Genomic DNA, 26,418 nt, shown 5'->3' with positions numbered 1-26,418 from the left:
TGGAGCAGAGATCACCCTGCAGCTCATGGTGGATGAGGCTGGCTGTCTCCCTGCAGCCCATGGAGGTCTGTGGTGGAGCAGATACCCACCTGCAGCCCATGGAGGACCCCACACCAGAGCAGGTGAGTGTCCAAAGGAGGCTGTGACCTTGTGGGAAGCCCATCCTGGAGCAGGCTCCTAGCAGGACATGTGGCCCTGTGAAGAGAGAAGCCCACGGTCCTCACCCAGGTTTCCTAACAGGACTTTTGACCCCACAGGAGACCCATGCTGGAGCAGTCTGTTCCTGAAGGACTACCCCCTGTGGAAGGGACCGACACTGAAGCAGTTAGTGAAGAACTACAGCCTATGGGAAGGACTCACGTTGGAGAAGTTTGTGGAGGACTGTCTCTCATGGGAGGGACCCCACACTGGAGGAGGGGAAGAGTGTGAGGAGTCCTTCCCTTGCAGAGGAAGGAGCGAAAGAGACAGTGTGTGATGAACTGCTTGCAACTCGCGTTCCCATACCCCTGTGCCACTAGACAGGGAGGAGGTAGAGAAAACTGGGAGTAAACTTGAGCCTGGGAAGAAGGAAGTGGTGGGGGAAATATGTTTTAAGATTTGGCTTTATTTTTCATTACTCTACTGTAATTTGATTGGCAATAAATTAAACTAATTTCCCAAAGTCAGGTTTTTCACATGATGGTAATTGGTGCATGATCTCTCCCTGTCCTTATCTCAGTCCATGAGCCTTTCTTTATAATTTCTCCCCTTGTCTAGCTGAGGAGGGGAGTGATAGATGGCTTTGGTGGGCAACTGGCATCCAGTCAGGGTCAACTCATCACATCATATAAAAGAAAAATGTGCAAGGGTGAAAGTCTTCTAGGAAATAGTGGAGGTGTTTTCTGAAGATTTGTAATAAGTTGAAAGATTGAACAAGAAGAACAGTTATATATAAAGATGAAGAGATGAGGAGAAGTGAACCCACAGTAATTAAAAAGAAAAAAAGAAAAAGGTATTAGAATTCAGAACAAACACAGATGTCCTGCAAGGGACAGTTGAATATACTGTATGAAGCATCTTCAAGGCATAGCTCAGAATAAAATGACTGATGACTATAATAATGACCATTATTTCAGTTCTTCATGTCAGCATTCAGAACTGAAAATCTACTCCTGCTTAGAGCTATAATGCACATTAATGAAAACGCAGAAGACAAAGTCAAGAATCTCATTTTACCTTGGGGGAGAGGCAGTTTAATACTTCTCACTTTTCAAAAGTGATAAAATTTCCCTAAAGTGATGACAATGTTGCAAGTTGGTGACAACTTCAGTAAAAGTCAAAGAAAGGAGCACTAATGAAAGATGCATAGTAAAAATCTAATGCAATTGTTTCAAATCAGAACCTGTCAATGTTAGGTCAAGGAATAATGATTCTGAAAATTTGATCCACAGAGTTTTGAATTCACAATAATACTTGTCTAATTCGTTTTCTTCTGCATTGACTATTTTATTTTGCTTACAGTGAAATGTATAGAAGTTGAATTGAACGGAAATCCCTCAAAGTTTCCATCTTGAAAATGAACATAATGTGGATGAGTGTTGGACTTGTAGACTGGAAAAGCAACAGCTTTGAGTGATTCATAACACATCCAGAATGGCATCTGGTTATCCACCACAGTGTGCCTCAGTTTGGTCTTGGGAAGGGAGCAGTTCTGTTGGGTACACGTTGTAAGACTGTCCTTTCACTAGTACTCTGTGTTTCATCAGTAAGAGCATGACTGCAGTATCAGGTTCTTCAATTCTGTCTGCATGGTGTGGGCTTAGTAAAGAATATTTTTTTTTCTTTTTCCCGAGAGTTTAAGATGGTACACAATGCTGATAGAGGAACTTATTACATTCCTGTGGAAGAGTTCCCACAAAACCCTTTCTGTAGCAGCAAATGCAATTTTTCCAAAATTATTTTTTGGTTGGAAGCAAAGTAATGTGATCATGTTGGCTTTCCATCTGTTTGTTCATCTGTTCATCTCCTAATACCTACCTAAGTAACTGTCAAATCTGTTGGCTAGTTTCAACTGCATTTCACAAGGAAGCAGAGGTATCAAAAGAAATTGCTTTCATATACATTTTGTGAAAAACGGCGGCTGAGGAGTGAGATCCAAATTAGAGCTCCCATAGAAGGAAAGGCTGCAGTGTAGACTCAATGGTTAACTGTTCTGCTTGGCTTGCGTCTGACAAAATATTGCACACAAAGCTTGGAAGCTGTTTGAGCATGTCCTCAGTCTCCTGGTGTTCAGCTAATACACTGACTAGACTGAGTGTGGAGAGGCTGTTCATCTTTGCATTGGGATGAAGGAAATGAGGAACATGGAGGTATTCCAAAGAAAGCTAAAGTTTTCAAGGTCATAGGGGTAAAGGAAAGACCTGGGGTAATGGCTGGCAGGGAGCACCAGAATTTGGTATCTCCTTATTTGACCACTTGTGGAAAAATGTAGTTTATTTCCCACTGGTTAAAAGCCCTTTACAGTTTCCATTAAATGATGTTATGCTGTGAAATCCTAGTCTGCCTGATAAACATCCTCTCACATACTAGCAGGCTAAAAAGCACACTTAGTATTTTTCATTAGACTGATGGGAATCAAAATGTTCCTTTTTTGTCATACGAAATAAGGAAATGTTTACTTTTTGGATGTATTCATGATAAGTCCACATCTCCCTCAACTGCTAAAATGCACCGTGTTGATATCTCATGCCTCTGTTCTCCACTGGCAAGACTCCAGATTCCATGATTAAGTGTGTTTTCTCTAGCTGAACTGCTGTAACACTTCACTGTAGTCTCACAACTGCAGCGACTATGGGAGAAGTAGTCACTGTCTTGCCAACTAGCCTTAAAGAATAGGTTTTTTGTTCAGAAGCAAAGGAATAAAAATGTAAATCACAACTGGAGGCAACTTACAAATGAACATGATGCTTTCACAAGAATAAATTATGCTACAATTCAATAAAAACAAACATGGGAAAATAAAACCAACAAACAATACTATTGACACTAAAAATAAAATGAAAAAGAGGATACTAAAACTGTGGAGAGAAATATGTAAGCTCACTGATACCTGCTTTGTGGCTTCTACAGGCATAAATCAGTAGTACCTATATCGGTAGTACTGGAGTCTGTGGATCTTGAATGAGAGTAGAAATGAACTTTGTAGTACTCATAGTTGGTTATATTGAAACACTTCTGCAGATAACAAATTTCCCAGTTAAATTTCCTTCCTCCCACTCACCAGTGGGTAGGAATCCATAGGAATAAAAAAAGATTAATTAGAAAGCCAGTAGCTACATTTGCTAAATTTATCCACGGTTATGTCTCAGACAAACTCGGTAGTTTGAGTATTCTGTGACTCATCTGAACAACAAAGTGTAATGATTAAACTATGTAGAAAGTAGAGAAGTAGAGCACTAGAGATGTGTGCCTATCTCTTTTTGTTCTTGCAAGTATTTATTTATTTACTTAAGTATTTAATTACTTTGGCCTTTTGTTGAATTTGACAGGATTTCCATGAACTCTTAATGGGTAAACTGAGGGGGCTTTGATTAAATGTTTTCCCAGACACCATTTTATTCTGCTTTAGCAGCTCCATGTCTCTGCTCAGTTCTGTCTAATGTTTCTGTTAAGAAAAATATCAAGTCAGAGAAAGTAATGCATCACAGAGATGCTGCTACCACCAGCAAATAGCTGTCTGGCTGCATTGAAATCACTCGAATTAATGATGGAGATGTGATGAATTCATTCATCTTGTCCATCCTGACTGTCATAGGAGACATTCAGTGCTTATACTGCTAGAAGTGTTCAGATGGATAGATGCAATTTAAAGTGCCTGACACACTGCTTTGTCTAAAAGTTGGAGCTCAGAGCAAAGTGGGAACATATTCAATTAATAATCCATTCAAGAGCAAAATAACTTTGAGCTGGCTGAGCACAATTTTTTTCTCTGTATTCTTTTCCATGAACATTTGCATGTGTAAGGTTCTGTTCATATATGTACACAAAAGGAAATTCAGAGGTGTATAAAGAAGTGATGGCATGACAAGACTTACCAATGTGTAAGAAGCTGCTTCTACTATTTTGGGTTTGCAGTGGGAAGTGAGAAAGGGGTCTGTCCCTTGTTCTTTCCAAATAGGATGAAAGCGGGGTAGATGTTTTTATAGCGTGCTTTTTTTTTTTTTTTTTCCACACTATAAAAATTGCTTGTTCCCATTATTTTTCTATTGATAAAATGTACTTAGAGCAGCAAATGATGATGTTCAGGTGCCCTACACACCTCCCTTTTAAAGACAGATAAAGAAAGATGTGAAACTTGCATGTCAGAAAAAGGCACTATATAGTCTATGCATTGAGCTAATATGTTAAAGTGTGCAAAAAATATTCTGCAACAATGTGCACTTTTAGGATGCAGAGGTGTGAGCTCTACTTGACAACTGCCTTCTGTGGTAGATCACTTGTATATTCTCTCTCTGTTTTAGAGACCTTGTAGTGCTGGTCCTGTGAGGGAAAGACCATTCCTGAGGAAGAATAGTAATACAATCTCAATTACAGTGCTATTTTATGGACTTTATACCTGGTCTTTTGCTCCAGCACCCCATGTATTATATGCAGCTGGGCAATGAGTAGCTGGTCCAAGAGCTAAAGTTTTCACATTTGGAGGTGCCGCACACAATCCATTCTCACACCCTGAGCACATTGCAATCTGTGCTCTGGCTATGTGGCCCTGAGTAGAGATGAACACAGATGCCCCCAGTCTATACCTTAAAACTTTATTGTGTGCAATCCCGAAGTATGTAAGAGAAAGAGAACATAGCTTTATGCTGCAAAAATGCAAAGTTTGAAGTGAGACCCTATAGCACAAGTCTGGTAGACAGCGCTTGTATATAGATAGGGTTTTCTTGGACTCTCTCCTTGTTTCATTTTACGAAGTTGTTAAAGCTGAAGGACAGTTACTATCATCACTCATTCCAGTAGCTGCTACATATACTAAGGGCTGGATTTAATTAGAGTCTTCTCTAATGTTGTGAGGGGAACACATAGTAACAGGAGTTGTGACATTGTGAGAGGTTTCAAGTTCTTATGTATAGAGTGAAGAGTAAATGCTATTAATAAAATTAGGATCCAATTTTTCCCAGATGAAAGGTAATATAGATCATAGATACACATTAGAAAGCAATGAAGACATTATAAATGAGCTTGTTTTAGGGAATTACCTTAGACTGTGTGCTCACATATCACTACAACTGAAATGGGATAGAAGGATAAATAAAAAAAGGCACTTGGCACTTATTGGGTGACAGTGAGGTTTCTCTCTTCTATCATCTCTTGCCCATTGAGAAAACTGGGTTGTTTCCGAATGTCTGAAAGTCTGTTTTCAGAAGAAACTTCTGCCATTTACCAAGAAGCACTTCAAACTCTGCTTGTTATTGAGTTCACCTTGTAATAAAATTTTGGATATTTTATGCAATTCACAAACTGTAATATATACTTATTTATAAAAGTTATAGCTTCAAATACATACCTTTAACTGTCTATTTACGGTTTTTCATCTGTTTTTACACACACACATTAATTTACAAAAACAAGTTTGTCACTGTTTATGGCCAGCTTTTTTTTTTTTAATTTTAACTGATTTTTATCTTTTTTTGCCTGATTGATTTTTATCTTTCTTGCCTGACTGTGCCGGTGGGATCTTACAGGATTTGAAACATTCCCAGTTGTCATTCTCTATTTAAATTAATTCTTTTATCAAATTTAGCCTGGTGTGTTAGAGATAGTTTACACATGTTCTCACTATATGAAACTGAACCTTCAAGAAGCCAGTACATTCCTGACTGGTATTTAGTTCTGTTTGCAAGTGTGGCAGTTGCACTTTCCCCCCTGAGAACTGGTGTAGCAGTTGCACATCCCCCTCTGAGAACTGGAGCCTTCAATGGGGAAGTTAATGGCTCTTTTGTGGGACCTGGAGTTGGTTGACAGGGTCGTTAGGAGAGGAGGGGCCCAGAGAAGCTGAGAAGCTTCTGGAATGCACGCAGCCAGATCTGATCAGCCTATAAAATGGGGTTTCCGCCAAAGATTCCCTTTGTGTGGTCTTCTTGGAGCAGCAGGTCTGCTGAGCCGGAGCCTTCCCCTTAGACTGGAACGCCATCTAAGGAAACTTCCTGGGAAGTTTCAAGGTGAGTGATATCACTCACTCGTTTGGGTGAGTGATAATCTCCTTGAATAAGTCCTTGCCTAACCCGGCGAGTGTGAGTCCTTGCCTAACCCAGGTGAGTGATAGTTTACCCTGGAATCAGAGGGCTCTTGTGAGTGTGTGCATGCATGCTGTGGATCCTCATTATTCTCATTTTGCTGCACCCCAATAATCTCCTCAGTTTATATCCAAACCTTTATTTTATGTTGTTGGAGTGCTAACTAATTGTATAAACCCTGCTTCTAGTCTGTTTATTAGCTGCACTTTTCTGGACAGAATAAAGTAGTTTTCGGAACTTGTTGTCTGCCTAAAACTGACTTTAGAGTGCCTCCGTTACAGCAAGTAATGAAAAAAATGCAACCTCTTCCTAAATAAAGACACCTTTTGTTGCCATGATCTTGACCTCCACTGTTATCTTTCAGATTGTTTAGCAAGCAAAGACTGTGAGAGAGACAAAATATAGGCAATCGGGAATTTCAAATACATTGTGTTTGGAAGTACAGATGCACTGTGTTTGCCAGGGCAGAATTGAATATTTGCTGATTTATTTCAGGATTTTTATCCTGAGCATGTAATAAAATACTTTATGATGAGTGAAATAATTCTTTGGTTATTATAAGTAATACTAGCTCTAAAATATAAATTGTTGCTTATCATGTCTATTTTATTCCTCCAAGTAGAAGATAGAACACAGCCTCCTTTCTGCAGTCTTTTACTTTTCCAAGCTCTTGCACTTAAAGTTTTCCGAACAATAGTTTACAAAGAAAGTTTTCAAGGATATTGACCAGCTCTCATAGGAAAAAAGAACTTATTTGTAATACCATAGTCGTTTGTATTAGGGTGTCTTTTTGAGAAAAATGATCATGACTTGCAAGATAATACACCAACATTAATGTTATCAATACTGTCATGGGAATGAAGGGGTTTAGAAGAAGAATCTTCATATTTAGGAAAAATAAAATTACCATTGATCAAAACTAGAATAATTATACTGGTTTTGATTGTAGACATTTCATTAATGACAGTTTCCTTTTCTGCAGCAATACCTAAGAAAATTAATTTTGCCCATTATTAATGCCAAGTCTGACACAATCCCTGTACCAACATGGACAGTTTTACAAGGATCAGTTTCAATCCTGAATTTTGAAGGCATCTCTTTTACTATCAGTGATCCATCAAAGGGAATCAGTATCACAGTCAGACTCGGTGAATGGGAAATTCTTAGAAATAACTAGGTAAATCTAATAAAGTATTTGGAAAATACGGTGTATACCAGTCATGTAGCAATATATTAGTAGTCAACAAAGTTCTTACTTTTGTCTCCAGTGGTGCTCCTGACAAAATCTTTCATATGGCTGCACTAGAACATAAGTTTGTGATACATAAGACCTTCACATAAACATTAATGGTAAAAACTTGTTCTCTGCTCAAGGAAATCCAGGTTAAGCAATCCACTTCTGGAATGTGCCTCTTCTCATCTTTTTCTTTCTTTAGCTTAATTTAAATGTACATATATGGACATAAATATGTATGAGGGAGGGGCATGTTCAGGAAAACAAAGTTTGGAGGTGATAGATGAAGGTACAAATTTGTACTGGTATCATTTAACATGGGCATCCTATCTGCCACAGCTTCCATGAGGGTCACTAACAACGACTTTTTCTGTATTTCTTCTTGTTTCACTCTCAATGTGCCTGGATACATTCCTGTATGATCTGTTCTAGGTGAACCTGCTTTAGCAGGTGGGTTGGACTAGACAATCTCCAGAGGTTCCTTCCAACCCCAACCATTCTGTGGTTCTGTGTTATTAATTGTCTAAATTTTGTACCATATTAACAGTACCTAAAATTGAGTACCTGCCAGCTGAAGATCACAGCACATTTGACATAGATTGCAAACTCTCTGAAAAAAATCACTTTAGCCTCCTTTGAATCCCTTCTGTAGCATAAAATATAACTTTGTACCACATAGTAATTCTCCATACTAGCTTACGTAAGGAAGAATATAATGTATTAGATTCAAATATCTGGTCTATTTACCCAAACCTGCAAATGAAATTTAGCAAGTAAATCAGAGTTAGAAGATTATATATGTGGAGACACCATCATGTTTTTATCAACTCAGTGTAGCAGAAACCTTGGCTTCCTATCACATCTGAAAAAGGACACATAGAGAATAAAAAAACTTCCTTAACACGCCTCCAGCAAACATTACACCTACCAGCACTAAAAGTATTAGATATTTCCTGGCTGAGAGCCCTGATTGGTATCATAATCTCTGGCATCTGAATGCTCCTGATGGCAGCACTGTAATCAGGAAGCTAATTAGCTACAGAAGGGAAATATTATGTCATCAATTACTGATTACTATCCTATTGTGTAAGGAAGCAATCATGTGATGGAAATGTATGATCCTGGAGGATAGAAAAGGCCCAAAGTAATTTTATGAGCACGAATTGGTCCAGATACAAGAGGAAAAGAACAAATAAGAGGTCAAGTATTAGCACTGCGGGGCATATTGCACTTCTGAATAATCAGCTTATTCGAAGACAGTGCCTGCTAGTGAGAGTTACCATTGCTTTAGTAAATCAGTGACCCTCCTGTAATGGGGAATGCTGCATAGAAAGTGAATTGGTAAATTGCAGCCTCTAAGGTCAGCAACATGATGTGTTTCCTCAGTGTTTGATAAGAGCAGATGGAGGAAGTGGTAATGTGTAGTCTTCTTGCTGGTATGAAATGAAATGTGAAAGATTTCTCTCTGCATTTTTTTTAAATTAAAAAAGAATTCCGACTTATGCAGACCCATATCTGGAAAAAAGCCCCATAAGTATGTTTTCCCTTACAGAGTTACTTCATGTTATGTCAGCTGCTAATTTGGCCTATTGATGTCAATGGAATTGTGACTTACATTGGAGTATTGATCTGTGGTACTGATTCTAGTATGGATTTACACCTTTTGAGGTTTGTATTCAGAGCTAGTTCTTTATTTCAGAGTGACATTGCCCTTCAGTTACATATTATTTATACATCTTTTAGAAATTAACAAACAACAGCTGAAGTAACTTGACATATCTTAATGAAATTAAAGGCAAGTCTCTGAAAACATTCTGCAACAGTTAACTAAAGCGTTTCTTTAACCTAGAAAACTTACATACTGAAGTCAACAGACATAACAAAATAAATACCTAAACAGTTGAAACAGGTCTGTTTAACACTCTTGATGTTTGGAAAACAGTTTGTATTTACCTTCCCTAGTTATTGAAACACTCCCCTGGATTTGTGCATATGGTCTACATCTTTATATCTTTTTATTTATACTATTATTCTGTAAAGTGCCATTAATATTTACGCTGAGTCAGTTTTTACTGCTTTTGGTGGTGTGGAATAACACTTCCTTACTTGAACAGATAATATGAATTCTCAGGTGGAGAGGGATAGATTATAAAGAATACTTGTCATTTTACAAAACCCTATGACGTATATTTTACATGTTTAAACAGTGTTACTTTATATTAAGTCTCATATAGCATTACTCTTCAGAAACCTGGGAGAGAACAACATTCTTTCAAGAGCATATAACTGATTTCAGAGGAGCATCACATGTTACTAAGGAAACTAGGAACTTCAATTACTTTACAAAACTGCTAAACAAAACAGGCTGATGGAATGATAAAGCCCAAAATATCAGACCTAGTCAAAGATACATTCCAAAACATTTGTTTGCCATGAGGAGACTCCACTTAATCTGTACCAAACTTAATTCAAGAACATGGTATGTGACTTCATGCCTGTGAATTTGTGTATGCTGAACTTCTGGCCTGCACTGCATGATGGATCACAAAAAGACATTCTGCCTCAGCATGAGAATCCTTGACTGATAAATCTCCTCTGCTAAGCATAAAATCGTGATGAGGTGGATAAGATTAAAGGTGTTCAAACCTAAGAATAGCTATACTAGTAAATGAATCGTATCAAGTCATTTAACAGTCCATTTAGCTCAGTACACTCTTCTTCATGGTGTCCAGTAGACATTGACTAGGAAAAAGTATATGAACAAAGCAGTTTTCTCCTATTCTTATTCCCACATTCTGGAAATCTCTGGTGTAAGGATTTCCCGAGACAGGTGCTATAACCCTAATTTTTGTGTTTAGGAGCCCTTGAAGAAATTTTTTACATGAATAAATCTTGTTACTTTTTCAGCCATTTATACTTCTGACCCCTGTACTGTCCTGAAGCAATGACATGTGAACAGAATACTGACTATGGTTGAAAACTCTTGCTCAGTGATTGGATTGAGTCCCTTCTAGCTCTTGTGTTGAGTGAAATGACAAAAAGTTGTTCCTTGTTTATCTTCTCCATGTCAGTAATGATTTTGTTGTTGCCTGTAATATCCCTTTCTTCTGTCTCATCTCCAATATTAAGATCCCTTATCTTTTAATTTTTCCTCATCTGAAATCTTCTCCTTATTTTTCATTGGCCTTGACTGCTCCAAGGCATTATAACACAGCACAATGCGCTTTCTCATCTCTTTTTCCCAGTGTTTCTATCAGTGTTTCATCTTTCTAATAATGTTTCCCTCTTTGGCTGATGCTGAACACTGAACTGGTGTCTCCATTGAATTACAGAACCACTTTTGAGAAGTTAGAGTTAATTTACAGGCCAACATTTTATGCATCTAATTAAGTTCTCTATGTTCCTCAGTTTTCATTTATTGACACTGAATTTCATCTAATGGTTTTTTGATCAGTTACTTATCATTTGGAGCCCTCTGCCACTCTTAGCTGTCAATTCTAGTTTTCACTGCTCTGAATAACTTTGTGCCGCATCATATATGAATACCATGAAAAACATTAGGACCACTTCCAATATCTTTCCATTGTGAAAGTTAACTTATTCTTTCCCATCTTTTATGTGTTCTCATGAGAAGGTCTTTTCTTATGCTCTGTGGTAATCTATCTCCCAACAAACAGTTGGATAAACTGATCTGGAAATCAGACCAGCTGTAACTAAATAGTGCAGTGAGAGACTGTCATGTGCTTTTGGGTTTTTCAGGAAGAATAAATCGGAAGCAAAAATTTTCAGCAATAACACCATGCACAGCAAATTGAAAATAGACATATGGAAGTGAAGTCCACCAGTCCTGTAGTGGGATTCAGCACGAGATGATTAAACAACACAAATGATATTCAGGCAGGGATTTCAAGGAAAAAATACTATCCTCATGAACAGAAGGAGGAAAACTGCACCTGATTTTTTATAATATTTGCCTTGCATTTTGCATAAAGTAGGTTGAGAGAAGTGCCAATTGTACTGCTCATGAGCTGATCAATTACTGTATTTAGGCATGTCTATAGCTATCAGGGCTTGAGAAGTAACCTGGAAAGATGGTTCCCATGTGTATGTTGCCATAAACAAAGTAATTGATATAGCCCACTCGCAGGTGCAGCTTTTCTTGATTGTTCTTGGAACTAGGACAAGGAGTAGACAGTGAAATACAGGAACAGTCTGTATCTGGGAGTTCTTTTACCTCTTCATCTCCTGAGTTCTTCTTGCATTGTACGATCATGCACACATAATGTGTTGTAGAAAAGATGCTTGGGAGAAGGTAGCATCTTGCCTTCAGAAAGATCCATCCTCCTTTGCAAATTGCTGTTGGCTCAGGCTGAGACCTCTGAAAGGGAATCCAGAAGCAGGCTTCCGCCTGAGTTAATTGTCATATAATGCTACAGATGGCTTGTGGGCTGAAATCCCTTGTAATGAATGATACCAGAGAGCATTGTTTCATTGTTAAGTGCTTAATTTGTTCACAGGATAATTTTGGAATCATAGTTTGAGCCACTCACTTAAAATGTTTTTGTTTTTCCTTTAGCAATGCAAATTCTTTCAGGATTTGGATTTTTTTTTTTTTTTTTTTCTCATCAAGGTCAGCGATGAGTGGGTGACCTGTGAGTGGAAAAAAAACCCGTATATCTTCAGGTCACTAGCTTTCAAATGAGGCCATCTGCTTCAAATTGATAGGAAAAAAAATGGTAAAGTCTCTTGTTGGAAATAAATAAATTGATTCAGACATGCTCAGGAAATTGTATTGTGCTATAGGGAAAAATTAATTTATGGCCTCATCTGGAGATCACTTTCTGCCTCAAGCCACAAAGACTCCAGAAGTAGGCTAGATAAATAGTTTCCATTGGGAAACTAATTCTATGGGGAATAGTTTCCATTGGAAATCCTGCCATTGGATGGACTGATTGGCCTATACGATAGTGTTGTATCTCTAATTTTGGAGTATCTATGATTTACAGCCATTATAATCTCATTCTAGCTAATGTCACTACAGATGTAAAACTTAGTCATACATGTGTCTTATCTTCGCTTTTAGATTTATGAAAACTACTTTCTTTAATCTTGTAAAATAGGTCAAAGGAAGGGATGGATCATTATGCTTTTCTTTAATTTACCCTCATATTAGGTGCCTCCTATTGCATGTGTACCATGCCATCTCTGTGAGAGAAGTGTGTTCTTGCTTTCTCCATTTCACCTGTGAGGATGAAATGTCACACAGTACATCTATGACACTGCACAAATCTCAGCCTTGGACTTCTGAGCTCCAGCCTATCTTTGTTCACTTGCCCATCCCATCTTTTGCAGGTCCAGGAAGAACAGCAGACAAGTGTAGGACGGAAAAAAGAAACTGGCTTTGTTTATAAATCCAAATCTCTTGCAGAAAATTAGGTACAAACATTTTTCAATGTGTTTCAGTGCATGCATTTTTAAAATTATCTTTTTGGGGGGCAGGGAAGCAAATATAACCTAGCTAATTGAGTTATCCATATACATTTTCAGAGATGGAACTATGACTCATGAAAATTACTGGAATATATCGGTAGTAAATCCTCTTCTGGTGCCTGTTGTTCTGAGGAGCAAAGGTAAGCAAGCATGTTGCTTTGCATCAGAGCTCTGACACACAATTAAACCTCATACTCTTTCAGGACCAGAAAAAATGTTTCCAGCAGTTTCTTTATACAGGAGATCTGTAATCTAGGGTAAGAAGTTGTGAATGAAAGTAAGCAGAGATAGCATGATGAGAGTATTTGCAGACTAAGAAAATAAGCTGAGGAAAGGGCAGAGGATTCAAGTGCAGAGGATTGAAGTGCAGGTGTGAGAGAGCTCTACAAAGCCTGAGGGTAAGTAAGGTAAGTAAATAAACTGGAGGAAAGATGTGAAGGCCCTTGAACAGCAAGGTGGCTTGCCCTTTACCGTGGTTAAAAGAAAATGTAGTAGTAGTTTTGGCTAAGAAGCAAAGTAATCTGGTAACTAGAAGGTTTAGACAACAATGGTTCAGGTGTCAGCATGCAGATCAAAATTGCCCAGTGAAGGGAGACTGGGACATGGTAGACTACCCCTGATACAATTCCTGAGTGTTCTGTCTGGAAGAGACATTAACAAGCTCTTGCTTTAGTGATCAGGTGCTTTTTCAATGCTGCTCTTGCTGTCTCTCCTAGAGAACTGATTCTAATGTGAACCTTAGCCCTCAGCTGGAATGGGGCTGGGAATTCTTCTAGGTCCTGAGAGCACGTGCTGCTGGGTGGTGAATTCCCACTGCATCCCTTCGCTTTGCCAGTCTGTTTTCAAACAACTGTGCTCCTACTACTGCCCAGGGATTTCTTTTTTAGAACCCTCAGTGTTACCTGAACCTGGTAAAGAAACAGATATTCAGGCCTGTCTGTGTGATTGCAAAATACAGCATTGGGAGGGGTGTCTAAGTCCAAGACGCAAATGTCACCTTGATAGAGCCTTTTGAACTCTATTTTTACTCTGTCTCTTGTTAAGATGTTTCTGAAACAAACCCTAATCCTAGGTTTGGGCAATGCCCTGCCCACATATCCATACTCTGCACTTCTGGAAGAGAAATTCTACCTGCATTCTTCAGTTTATTTTGGAGGACCTTTTTTCCCAGGTGTGAAGGTCTCTCCCAGCTTTCTCAAAACTGGTTCTAACCTCTCTTGGAAGCAATGATATTTGATCCTGCAAAGTAGAAATTCAGCCCAGATGCCACAGATTTGCAAAGCATTCTGGAAAATCTTTATTGAGATAAAATTTAGTGTGTATTTGCATTTTAGTGGTGTTATTATGCTTGTCGTACTACATCTAGTACAGTATATACAGGCAGGTAAATCAGTTCCTAGCTCAAATAGCTTAATTTAAACAGACAAAAAGAACACAGATGATGTGATCAATCTTATATGTCAAGGCAGGTTGACAAGATCACAGCCTGGAGAAGAAATGACTACAGGTGTGCCCTGTTTACCACCAATCACAGAAGGAAAAGCAGAGGTATGTATAAGGGCCAGCTGCACCAGCTTCTTCCTCACACTGATCTTCTTCCACCTAGACATTTCCCCCAATTATTAATAGTTCGTATTAGAAAGCAGTCCCTCCGGCATCAAGTGGATTTTGTCAGTAATGGAAAAAAACCCAGAAATTCCAGTGCACCCAGAAAAAGACAGGCACTGTATACAGAAATAAGTGACAGCAGAATCATCTGGGCATGAATTACAACCTCTCTTGGCAGCAACACTAAGGGACTCAAGCATCAATCAAAATGAGAAGAGCCATACCCCTTGGAGCTGGGACTCCTAACATGACTAGCTAGTGCCAAGTACAGCTAGGCAGACAGCCATTCTCCTAGTAATGCATTCCTGTTGAATAAGCCTGTATCTGTAGGCTAATGGCTTGAAATTGCTTAGAGATTTAATAAAAGCTCTGAAGAGAAAGGGAAAATAATCGTCTTTTAGATAAATGATAGGACTCTACCCAGAACAAAGGCATTTTAATACAAATGTGTTGCCATCAATGGTGGCATGTGTACTCTGCTGTAATTAGACATTTTCTACCAAGGCAACACAAAGCCAGCTGTTTGCCCCATTGTGTGTGCCTCCATTCTCTAAGTCTCAGTTGTGTGTGCTAGTCATAAGGCACAGAAGAGTGGTTTCATATTGAAAATATGAAAACATGCAAAAGCACACACAAGAAAATGGCAGGGGGGGCAGACTGGCAATCACACAATGAGCTGATTATAGAGTGCTAGTTTCTAAATTACTGTCAGATGGACCAGGTACAGCTACTCATGAGACACCTGTTTTATTGGGGTGTGAAGCAGCTCCATTCAAAGTACAGCTGCAGTGTGGATAGATCCAGACACGTTTGTTGGGAGAACACAAATATTATGTAGATTAAGTGCCAGACAAGTGTGGGGTGAACTGTGTCTGCTTTACCATGTTTTATAACTCATTGCAGCTTGGAAATTTCGTACTGTGCTAAGTTCCACCAGCTAATGCTAAGTTCCTATGAAAACAATACCTTCTTTTAGAGAATGAGGGTTTGAAATTGCAGTGACTTATACAGAGCTTTGAAGGTTTGCTGTGTATAGGATATAATACATTTTGGCCGGTACCCCTGCCTGGTGTAACCTGTCAGAACTAATCTGATTTCTACCATGTGAGGATTTGTGTCGTCTTAGTTTTTAATATTATCAAACAGCACTGGTGTGAACAAGGTCTGTATAAATGTAAAAGCCTTAAATATACTCCCAAATACTTACAGGATTGTAAGTATAGCAGATTGCATCTACTAGTGACTGTATGCAGAGATCCTGTAAACAGCGTTGCTGAGCTATTGTATATAACAGAGCAACTGCAGAAGAAAACACCTGCTGAGTTTCTGAGTATATCATGCTCAGCCTCTGAATCCACTGATCTAATATCAATCTCTGTATAAAGGTAAGTAGAGATGATATCGTGGAAGAAGGTCATGCAAAGGCGAAAATACTCTCAGCAAATTCTTGTTGTAAGAGAGTTATTTCTTCTCACAAAATACATGCACAGCTTTAAAGTTGTTCTTAGATGCCCTGAAAGATGTCAGTACTTATTTCATTGATTTTTGCTGTTGCAATGTTCCTATCCTCAGAAGGCCAAATCCTGATTATCTCTGGTATAAGATGCAAGAACCAGGTTTTCCTAGATTTTTTGTTTTCTTTAGGTTTGAGTAATAAAGAAGATATACAATTATTAATACAATGCATAGTTAAATGATACTGAATGTCATCCCCTCAAATATCTATTGGATGGACAAGAAGTAAGCAAAACAGAAAAATGATTTGTCTTCTTTTCCATGTGGGTACCAGACAGGTGCTTTGAAAAGAACATATATTAGTACTAAAGGACTTTTCAGTTTGCACAGTAGGATGGGTGAAAGTGATGCATTCAAATCAAGAAAATAATAGGAGGATTTTTTTTTAAATTTCTTTATTTTGTATTATTTTCATCCTATATCTAATCCTTATTAAGAAAACAATAAGGTGTTGAAGGTTACTATTTTAAAGAAATTATTCTACAAATAAACCTTCCTTTTTTCCATTAATATTTTTTTATCTCAGTGCAGCATGACCAAATGACTATCTGGTGATGCAGAGCTGGCCCATCAGGACCTTGAATCCTGTGAATTTGGAACTTGGGTTCTACTTTTCCAACCTTACTGAGAATTACATTAGGGTTTAATTTAACTGCTTGTTCTGAAATGGAAATTTTCACTTAGGTGATAGGTCAATAAAAGCCAGAAATATAACAATACAAGTGGTGCTCGTTAAGCAATGGGAATCTGTCAACTATGAGATTACAAACCAGAAATTAAAGAAATAGGGGAGAAATGGACAGGCATGCAAAATAACAGGTTGCAGTGAATTTTGCAACTCAGCTACTGAGTATTTGTGAAAGTCCTATGGGCTGGTTTTGAATTTAATCAGAAACGGAAATAGCATGGAACAAATGGAGCTGGATAGCTATTTAAATATATATATATATATATATATATACACACATATGTGTGTGTGTCTATATGTGTGTGTGTTTAGAAAGTGGCCAAGGATGAAATGACCCAGGAACTGGTAACTAAGCAGCATTCAGGTGAATTGTGCTTAGCTAGAATCAGGGCTTATATTGAAGTTTTCAAGCACATTTACTGTTGTCATCTGGCCAGCTGTAGTGGGCCATTGATCTCTGAAGGAGATCAAAGGAGATCGTCCGGTTTTGGCTTATGTAAGCTGAAGACAGATTGCCATGCTTTCTGAAAGTGAGAATGGAAAAAAACTCTTCAAGAGCTCACCTCTCTATATTTCATTTTCTGAAATGTTTTTCTATCGTACTGGAAAAAAAAAAAAGCAAGAAAAGTGAAACAAGGGAATTCTTAACAAAGCAAAATGAGATCTATTGTTGTAGGCAATGGTTTGGTTGGCATATTAACTTAGCTTCCTATTGGTGGTATTTTATTTGTCCCCATTTTGCAACCATCTAATAGGCCTGCAGATATATTTTGATGATGGATCTCTGCTTCTGACATACTATTATATTTCTTTTTCAGTGTGAAAAACTAAAAAAAGCCCCATATTATGCAGAATTACAAAATAAAAGAGCAATAGTTCACCTATGCATATCTCTCAGCTAGCAGTTTTACTGACTATGTATCATAATTTTATAATGATCACCACAGCAGTAGACATTCTTATTATAGTATTATTTTAAACCCTTTGCAACTGACGAAGTATTAAAACAAAAAACTTCCTCATATAAGAAGTAGAATAGAGGAAGTTATGTTCCTGACTGAACCTTTTGCTGAAATCTAACCATTTCTGGCAGTTACTTGCAACCTAACCCTGAAGTCTCTTGATGCTGACATTTCTGTTATTTTCACTATGTACACAGCTGTTCATACCTTTACACTTATGTTTATGATTTCAGTAAATCCCTGGGTATTTGCTTGCCTACCTCAGCTTCTGGGACTGACCTTGTGGATGTGCTTTGAGCACAATCAGCAAGAAGAAATGCCTTCTTGTGTTTTACACAAAGGTCCAACTGCTGGAGCACTTACCTACAATTTATGATATAGGTTCATAGACCTTTTCAGTATGTATTACAATTATGATTTTGATGCAGAGCTCTCCAGAGAGGTTACAGAAGCCTGTTGTGTTGGGTATTCTCAGTCCTGGCACCTACTCCCAGGTCCTCCTCCTGTGAAACAGAGTTTGAGTTTGGGAATATTGCCTGAGAAAAGGCTCCAGAAGTCACAGTGTATCATGCTGACTATTAACACCCCTAATCCTCCCTCCATGTGACACTAGCTCTAAGTGCCTGTCTAGTGGATAGAAATGGATGTGGCTGTAGGGTTGTTTTTTTTCTTTTTTTTTCCAGATTTACCTCAGCAACAAAGTTGGAAAGTGCTTAGAAGTTGTCTGTTCTCCCTAAACCTGGTCTAATAAACTTCTGTAATCGGCAAGGAGAGTGAGAGAGAAGGGAGACACCTCTTCTTTGCAGGAATGTGGACACAGTTAATTCAATCCAAAGAACAAAGTCATGCTTATAACAACATTTGTCCACACTGGATTTTAGGAGGATAACTAATACATAGACAACTCTAGTTTGTGTATGAAAAGTTATATGCTGATGTTTGTTTAATAAATTTGCCTGTGGCTTTGGATGCTTTAGGTAAAAAAATAGCTTTGTTTTTCAAAGATTTTGAAAGGTAGCTGCAGGCTGCCTCAGGTAAGAGCTGACCCACACAATACTTTCTTACCAAGGGTTCTGAAAGACAAAGGATCATGTGAAACAGACTCACTTCATTTACAGACCAGTATCATAGCATTCTCTGTTGGGAGATGTTCACTGGGGACAATAAAACATTTCAGGGGGAAGCCTGCATAGAGACCTTATAGGATATATCTTTACTTATATGTTTATTCAGTGTGTTATCCCAAACAACCATGTCCTTTGTTCAAGTCTCTTTCTTTGTCACCTCTCTTATCCCCTGTTTCTGCCCAGAGCAGTGCCTACAGATATTGATAGGGAAGGAGAACTTCTTAATATTTCTCTTAACAACCTGGAAGAAATATCAACACCTTGATGCTTTGTAATTCTGTGGCAGGAAATATACCTCTGATTCCATAAAAATACAGAACTGGTTTTAATTTCTATAAAACTTCAATGATTTCATCGTTGATAAATCTTAAAGAGATTTTCCATACTAAGAACAATATTGTGATAAGCTTATAAAATAAATGTATCAAAAAGAACAAATGCATCCAGCTTTTGTTCTTACTCACAGCTGTCTAACTGTCTTGATATAAGACTGAAAATGAGATATTCTCAGTTTGTATCTTACCAGACTAAAATACAGCATTATGGAATGATGAACAAAAAATGATAGTTCCATCTTTCAGAAAAGATGCATTGGTATTAATTTCTTACTATTATGGATGTAAAAAGACACATGACTCAGGAGTAAACTCTGGTGTCCTCGCAAAATCACAAATTTGGCACAGCATGTCCATTGTATCCCCATAATTTTTCCCAGCAGTTTCAGCTGTGAAATCCACATTTTTTTTTTTACCCTAAATGGACACGTACGGCTGCTTTGCACCATCCCAGAGCTGCTTCCATTTTTGTGGTGAAATCCATGCGCATTCACATACAGTCAGATTCTGCCTTGGGTGCCCTAGATGCACTAGGAGACGTGTGAAAGTGCTACAGAGAAACTGGCACCATTTCACTAATGAAATCAGAACTGCTGCTGGGCTTCACTTTTTCAGCACTTGAGCACTTTCCAGGGCTGGTGTAGAGTGCATGTACGTGAGGGAAGGCAAGGGACCCCTGCGAGCAACATAAACTGCCTCAACTCATCTTTCATCTTCTGTGTAGCACTTACATGGCTGAGGAGATACCAGAGTTTGGGATTCTGGTCAGTCTCAACACAGATGTGTGAAAAGCATCTTGCTGGATTTCACACTTGGTACCTGCAGCTAGGTACTTCCCTGCTGGGTTAGAACCTAACCCCTGCTTTGTAAATGTGTTCAAGCCTAAAAAAATGTGTGGAGCTGGCAAAAATTAAGAAGAAAGAAAAAAATGGATAGCTAATATCTCCACAGGTTATTTGCTACTTATTTACAGTAAGGAGAAAAAGCTTCAGTGAGCTCTGCTTTTCTGCTCGTTAATTTCTCCACTGCCACATTGTGTCAAGGATCTCAAGTGACTGAACATTTCAGCAGAGAGTTTTAGGCTTTGTTCCCCACTGACTGCTGGTCTGATGGCCTTCCAGCCCTGGCCACTGGAGAAGGAGCTTATCATGAGGACCCAAGGGCTTAAAAAGCCAAAGATAATGATGATGGTTACACTGATACTGAAAACAAGAACTCCCAGATGTCATTAAGAGCACTAGAGTTCAATTTGACTCTGCTTCCCAGGCACAGCCTTCCTCAAAGATGATGCAGTTGTCTTTATCTGGACAAAGAATTTTTTCCCCTTATGACAAAAACTACATTCATCTCAACATGTCTTATTAAGAACACAGCTTCCACCCGAAGAAGACATACCTTTTTGAAGAGAGGTTGTCATGGTGCTGTATGCAGGGCCTAAAAATTGGAATTGTTTAAGATTTATTGTATCTAAAATAGACAGGAACTCACACGTTCCCTCATTACTTCTTGTCAGCAAGTCAGCCTGGGTTTGCAGATTGAAGGAACAGAAGCTTCAGACTTAGAAGGCTAGAGCTGCTAATGATTAATTGCAATCTGCCATGTGATTCTTGTACAAGACAAACACTCATGGCATCAAAAAGCAGAGAAAAGCTAGAAAAACTGCAGCAGATATTTGTGCCTTGCAGTAATCTGGGCATGGAAGGAGTCAGGACAACACTCCTACTGCTACCGAGGAATGTCACAGCACTGTCTTCTATAACACTGGGTACACAGGTACAGCCAGTGCTGGCAGCAAGAAGAGCTGCCAACCTCTCTCTCTCTCCAGCTGGGCTGGAGATGGTGGCTGGGAAAATCTTCAGTCTCCCTAAGGCAAAAGCACATGCTTACATGCTTGCAGATGTTCTGCTGGGCTCCAGGATGCTCTGCTGCCTTGGGATCACTGTGTGTTGTATAAACAATAAAGTGGAGGTGCCACATGTTAGGCTGTTCCAGTGCTGCTGCCAGACACACCTGGGGCACTTAACAGGGCCCCTGTAACTTGAAAGAGAAGCAAGAGTGACCGAGGATCCCCAGGGAATGGAAAATCTGGGTCTTGTCCAGGGCATTTTTAAAAATTGACCTTTGGGCATAGGAAGTTTGTGGGATTAGTTTAAATATCACAACATTTTATTGTAGTAGAACAATGTGATTATTTGTTGTTTATATTTTTAATCTTACAGTCCATGTTTTCAGTGTTTGGGGGTGGGATACAACACAGTGTTAATCAACAGTTATGTCTATTCATTCATGTGCTTAAACGTTCTACAAAAATCCTGGTCTATGGGGAAAAGTATGAAGTTTCAGTCTTTTAAGGAAAATGCTGATTTTTCAAAAGAAATTACATCGCATTTAGTTGTCAGCAGCAGCCCTAAAAAATATGAAGTACTAGTGCCGGAAAAACATTCAGTACAGAGTGTTGGTCCTAGCTTTTAAGTACTGGAGAGCTACATCCTAGACTCACAACTTGACCGTTTTTTTGGAATGATGCTGGGATTACCTATTGGCTGAATTTCTGACTGCTCAAGGTTTGCAAGAGATTGAAAAAAAAAGAAAAGGGATAAAGGTTCCTCTACTCTTGCTTTTTTCCTCTTCTAGCAGATTATTTGAGATTCTGCACTGACCTCAGATAAACAAACAGTAGAGGCATAATTGTAACAAGTAAAAAGCTGAGGGCTGCATTTACTGCAAATCAGTAGCTGGGAAAAGTAAAAGTCTCTGTGTTCTCCCTTCAACTAGTGATAAAGGGGTTGGAAGAAGATATAGGGCTAAGAGCTGGGCAAAAATTTAAAACCTTTTGTTTTTATAAAGATGTAAATGAGATTTTTTTCAAGGGATTTAGTAATGTAGCAGTTTTACTCAGAGGAAGACTGACTGTTTTTTGTGTGTGCATATCTACCTCTTTTTTTTCCTCTTTCTTTCTTATTTGAGGTTTGAGTAAAGTTCACTACAGGATTTAGATAAAATTCTTGAAACTTCTCTGTAATGGACTACACAGTATCTACATAAAAGTCCGTTGCTACTCACCTTTGTAGCACTCCTCCTATTTACCAACTATGGTGATGTGGTATGTATAAGTATCATGGTCAGTTTTTTGTTGTTGTTTTTAAACCTTAAAGAATAAACTGAGTTGAAATTGATCAAAATTAATAGTAACTGAGATTAGTATTTTGAATTGAATTCTGCCTTATTGCCTGTAAGTGTCCTATGGGTCACTATGAGTAAATAATAACATAGTTTTCAAGTAGTCTGTGATGCTTATTTTATAATGACGGTAAGAACAGTTGAATATAGGACAATAAAGCAAGTGTTTCAGCAGAATTAACTGAGAATCTTCCCAATTTGCTGACACAAATGTTGGATGAAAATTCTTCACAATGTAGTTCAAGCTTTCTCATGAGAACCTCAGTTAGGTCACAAAACTTTTCTTTCTTGATAAGGAAAACAGTGAAACAGCTCCTTGCCTGCTTGCCCATAAGGTGTGAAGTTTCTTGGTTTGCCTTCCTTCTTTGGGGCTGGGGTGAGTCATTCTTCCTTTCCTACAAGTAAGTCAGAAGGGAAGATGCAGAGACAAAGAACCAGACATTGTCAGAAATGGGGAATTAGGGCACTGGAATGGAAGCCTGAAAAGTTTACTTTACTTTTACTCTCTGTGTGGAAAAACAATAAACATCTGTTTCCTCTGTCTTATTTTCTGAAATTGCAAACTGTGAAAAATATGTACCTTTTGTTTGGTTGGGTTTTTTTCTTTCTTTTCATTGTAATTCCTGAGGCTTTCCACCTTCCACCCTCCCAAAGGCATTCTCTGAATCTGTTCGGCTTTAATTACAGATTACCTTGGTCAAATGATTGATAATGATGGGATGTGAGAGGTGAATGTTGTTGCTTCGGATGGCTTGTCTGATGCTGCTGAGTGTGTAAATAAGAACCAGCAGCGTTTTAAGTTTTCAGTAGATGCACTTTTTGTATCAGACTGGAGTTTGAGAAAGCACAAATAAAAACACTAGAAATCATAACTGATAGGTCAGCCTAAATCAGTCAGTGGTTTTATTTGCTTTTATCAAGGAAATTTTAAAACCTGAGGAAAATGTAGACCCGTTTTCCACTCCATTAACTAGAAGAGAGATGAAAAAAAGAGTGGAAGCTGGAAGCTCCAAGACAATGTGCAAAACTCTTGCTTCTCAAATACCACATGTCAGTAACTATTTGACACCTTGCGGATGTGTTTTTCATCTCAGTCATCCTCAGGATTCATTCAGCTGGCAGTTTGCAATATGCCAGCATGCTACAGGCTAAGCTGATTAAAAATGTGTATTTTTCCTTCTTGTAAAAATTTCAGAAGATAAATAGTTTTTATGTTTAAGAGAGCTGAAGTTTGTGGTGATCCAAGGGGACACCCTCTAAGGGATATGTGGCTTTTGTTGTTATTACAATCACTGTGACTCCCATGTCTAATAGTTCTCAAATCCTGAGAGTGGCAGACCTCCAAGGTCAGAGTCCTGGTTGTATATTCAGTTTAGTATTGATAATAATTCTTTAAAAATTGTAATGCCTCCTGAATGGTGAGCTTTAGCCACGGGGAAAATAATTTTAAAGTTATTGCATTGACTTTATGAAATTATAAATACCAATGATACAGATGGAAAACATACCTGACCAAGAGAAAAAGTGAATTGTTTTGAAGTTAAACATGTGAGAGGAACATTTTAGTCCAGACCTGAAGTCTTGGATCTCTGTGAGAGCTCTAACACAAGATCAAAATTTGAATTGGTGTCAGAGTCCAGATATTAAAGAGAGAAAAGAAAAAAAGGAAAGAAAAGGAAAAGGAAAAGGAGAAAGAAAAGGAGAGGAAAGGGAAAAGGAAAGGGAAAAGGAAAGGGAAAGAAAAGGGAAGAAAAGGAAAGGAAAGAAAAGGAAGGGAAAGAAAAGGAAAGAAAAGAAAAGAAAAAAGAAAAGAAAAGAAAACAAAAGAAAAGAAAAGAAATGAAAAAAGAAAAGAGAAAAGAAAAGGAAGGAATGAGGGAGGAAATAAAGCTAAAGGAACAGCCTGTTATTATATCACAGGATTAGTATTCAGGAGATTTGGCTTCTTTTTACAGGCTGGCAGCAAATGTGCAATATAACTATAGGCAAATTATTTCCCCTAGTAATAATGTCAAGAATAAAAACCTTAGAGAGTTGCTGAGAGTCTTAAAAAATGCTTTTTCTAAAGAATATCAGTGCCGTGAATGGCTGTCTCACTTTGTGATATAAAGATATGATAACTGGAATTAAAGTAGAGTGCTAGGACTGTAATTTTTTTTTTTGCACTGATAATCAAATTTAGGCATTGTACAGATAGAACAAAAATTAAACATGAAGAAAAAGAGGTACTGAGCATTAGTCACAACACATCCTTCTGAATTCTCCCGAAATTCCAATAGTGAGAGTAACAATTGATGAGAAGGAATTGAAGGCCTTAGCATATAATTATTCACTAGTTTATTGGCAACAGGCATCAGTCCAAGGTCTCTCCTTTCTTATCTCTTATAAATGGCCTTAGGGTTCCTGCTGACCCAAGAGATCACTTAAATAGCCCTCAGTGCAGTGACATCATAGCAATGAAACAATAAGTCAGCATTGCCCCTGTTCCCAATGCAGAAGACAAACAATCATGCAGATTTCTTCCCAGATAGACTATCCATCCTAATTAAACATCTCCTCTCCTGGGCCTTTTCTCTTTCTAGTAGCTGAGAAGGGTAATTAATCTTGTAGGTACTATTGCTGAAATCCAGAAGTTGTTTATTATGTCCCCTGAATTTCAAACATAACATACAAATAAGATATGTCTATCTAAAATCCCAGAAGTCTTTTAAGCCTAAACAGACAGTGTATTCTATGAGTGTTGCTCTGCTTGCTGGGCTTTTCCTTGCATTTACAATCACTATTTAAAATTGTGTCTTTTACTCTGCGTGTTTTAATCCAAGTTTCTAAAGGTGTCTTAGGCAAGTTTTATGACATCTCTTGTCTTTAATTTCCTGTCTAAGAGTCAAGTTGAGCGACATACCTAAAGAGGACTTACAAGAAAGCTGGAGAGGGATTTTTTACATGGGTGTGTAGTGATAGGATAGGGGGTAATGGCTGTAAAGTGAAATAAGGTAGAATTAGATTAGATATAAGGAAGAGAGAGAGTGGTAAGGCACTGGAACAGGTTGCCTAGAAAAGCTGTGGATGCCCCATTCCTCGAAGTTTTCAAGGCCAGGCTGGATTGGGCTTTGAGCAACCTGGTTTAGTGGAAGGTGTCTCTATGCATGGCAGGGGGGCTGAGAGTAGATGATTTTTAAGGTCTCTTCCAACCCAAACCATTCCATTAAATGTTTTCTTGTGTGTTTAGTTTTTTTGTTTTTTGTTTTTTTAATTTTTCCTTAGGAGAAAAAGGCAAAAAGAGTGGGAGGAAGAAAAGTTTCATCAAATATGTTTCTGTTGAAAATCTCGACCCTTTGGTACATAATTGGAAATATCAATTTTAGGAAAAACCCAAAGGAATTTGCCTAAACCCTGAAATTTTTAGTTATAAACTTTGGAATCAAAATTGAAAGACTGTTTATATCCATAGTATTTATCAAGCACTGTGCATTTACAACTATTTTTTGAGATAATCTGGTGTTTGATGTGCACATGTCACGGTGCTACAGTCTTCCTTAGTAAGACAGGGGAGTCTGACTGAAGAGTATTGGCCCTGAAGAGAAAATGAGACATTTCTCCATTTTCACCTCTAATTTTCCCAGCTTTGAAAATGGTGCTTTCATCATCTTTCATTACCCAAAGCTGACTGAAAATATTTCCTTTCTTCTACCCATTATATGGCTTATCTACTTGTATTGCAGAATGTACGAGGCTCTTGATCTCTATCCTCTGTGTTCAGTTGCCAGGTAAAGGAGAACTAAAAGCACACAATAGATGATCTCCAGCAAGGAGCACCAGGAATTATGTATTTCACTGGGAAGCCCAGCCTGCACCAGTGAACAGGTGCCTTGACTTGTGTATTTGGTTCATTTCCTGGTGCATCGCAAGGCCTTGCTCCCACAGACATCTCTTTCATTCACATTAGTTTGTGCTTAGGAAATGAATCTGAGCCTAAGATGTGGGACAGATGTCTTCCCTGATATTTT

General features: G+C 38.3%; 1 long non-coding RNA gene across 6 annotated transcripts in view; it reads left to right on the top strand.

Moving 5' to 3' along the window:
* Positions 1-26,418, top strand: part of LOC136099325 (uncharacterized) — a 140,533-nt gene that overhangs the window by 93,088 nt on the left and 21,027 nt on the right. For 2 of the 6 annotated variants that reach the window (XR_011738271.1, XR_010651072.2), the window contains exons 2-5: positions 12,859-12,942; positions 13,054-13,136; positions 14,462-14,544; positions 18,453-21,542. This is a non-coding gene — a long non-coding RNA (uncharacterized lncRNA). Of the gene's footprint in view, positions 1-6,109; positions 6,198-9,058; positions 9,175-12,858; positions 12,943-13,053; positions 13,137-14,461; positions 14,545-18,452; positions 21,543-26,418 lie in introns of those variants that run through there. The other 4 variants (XR_011738269.1, XR_011738268.1, XR_011738267.1 and 1 more) reach the window with 4 other exon arrangements.

The sequence above is a fragment of the Patagioenas fasciata genome, chromosome 3 (genome assembly GCF_037038585.1).
Source record: "Patagioenas fasciata isolate bPatFas1 chromosome 3, bPatFas1.hap1, whole genome shotgun sequence".
Taxonomy (NCBI): domain Eukaryota; kingdom Metazoa; phylum Chordata; class Aves; order Columbiformes; family Columbidae; genus Patagioenas; species Patagioenas fasciata.
Note: the sequence above shows the minus strand (reverse complement) of the source record. Positions and strands in the feature narration are given on the sequence as shown.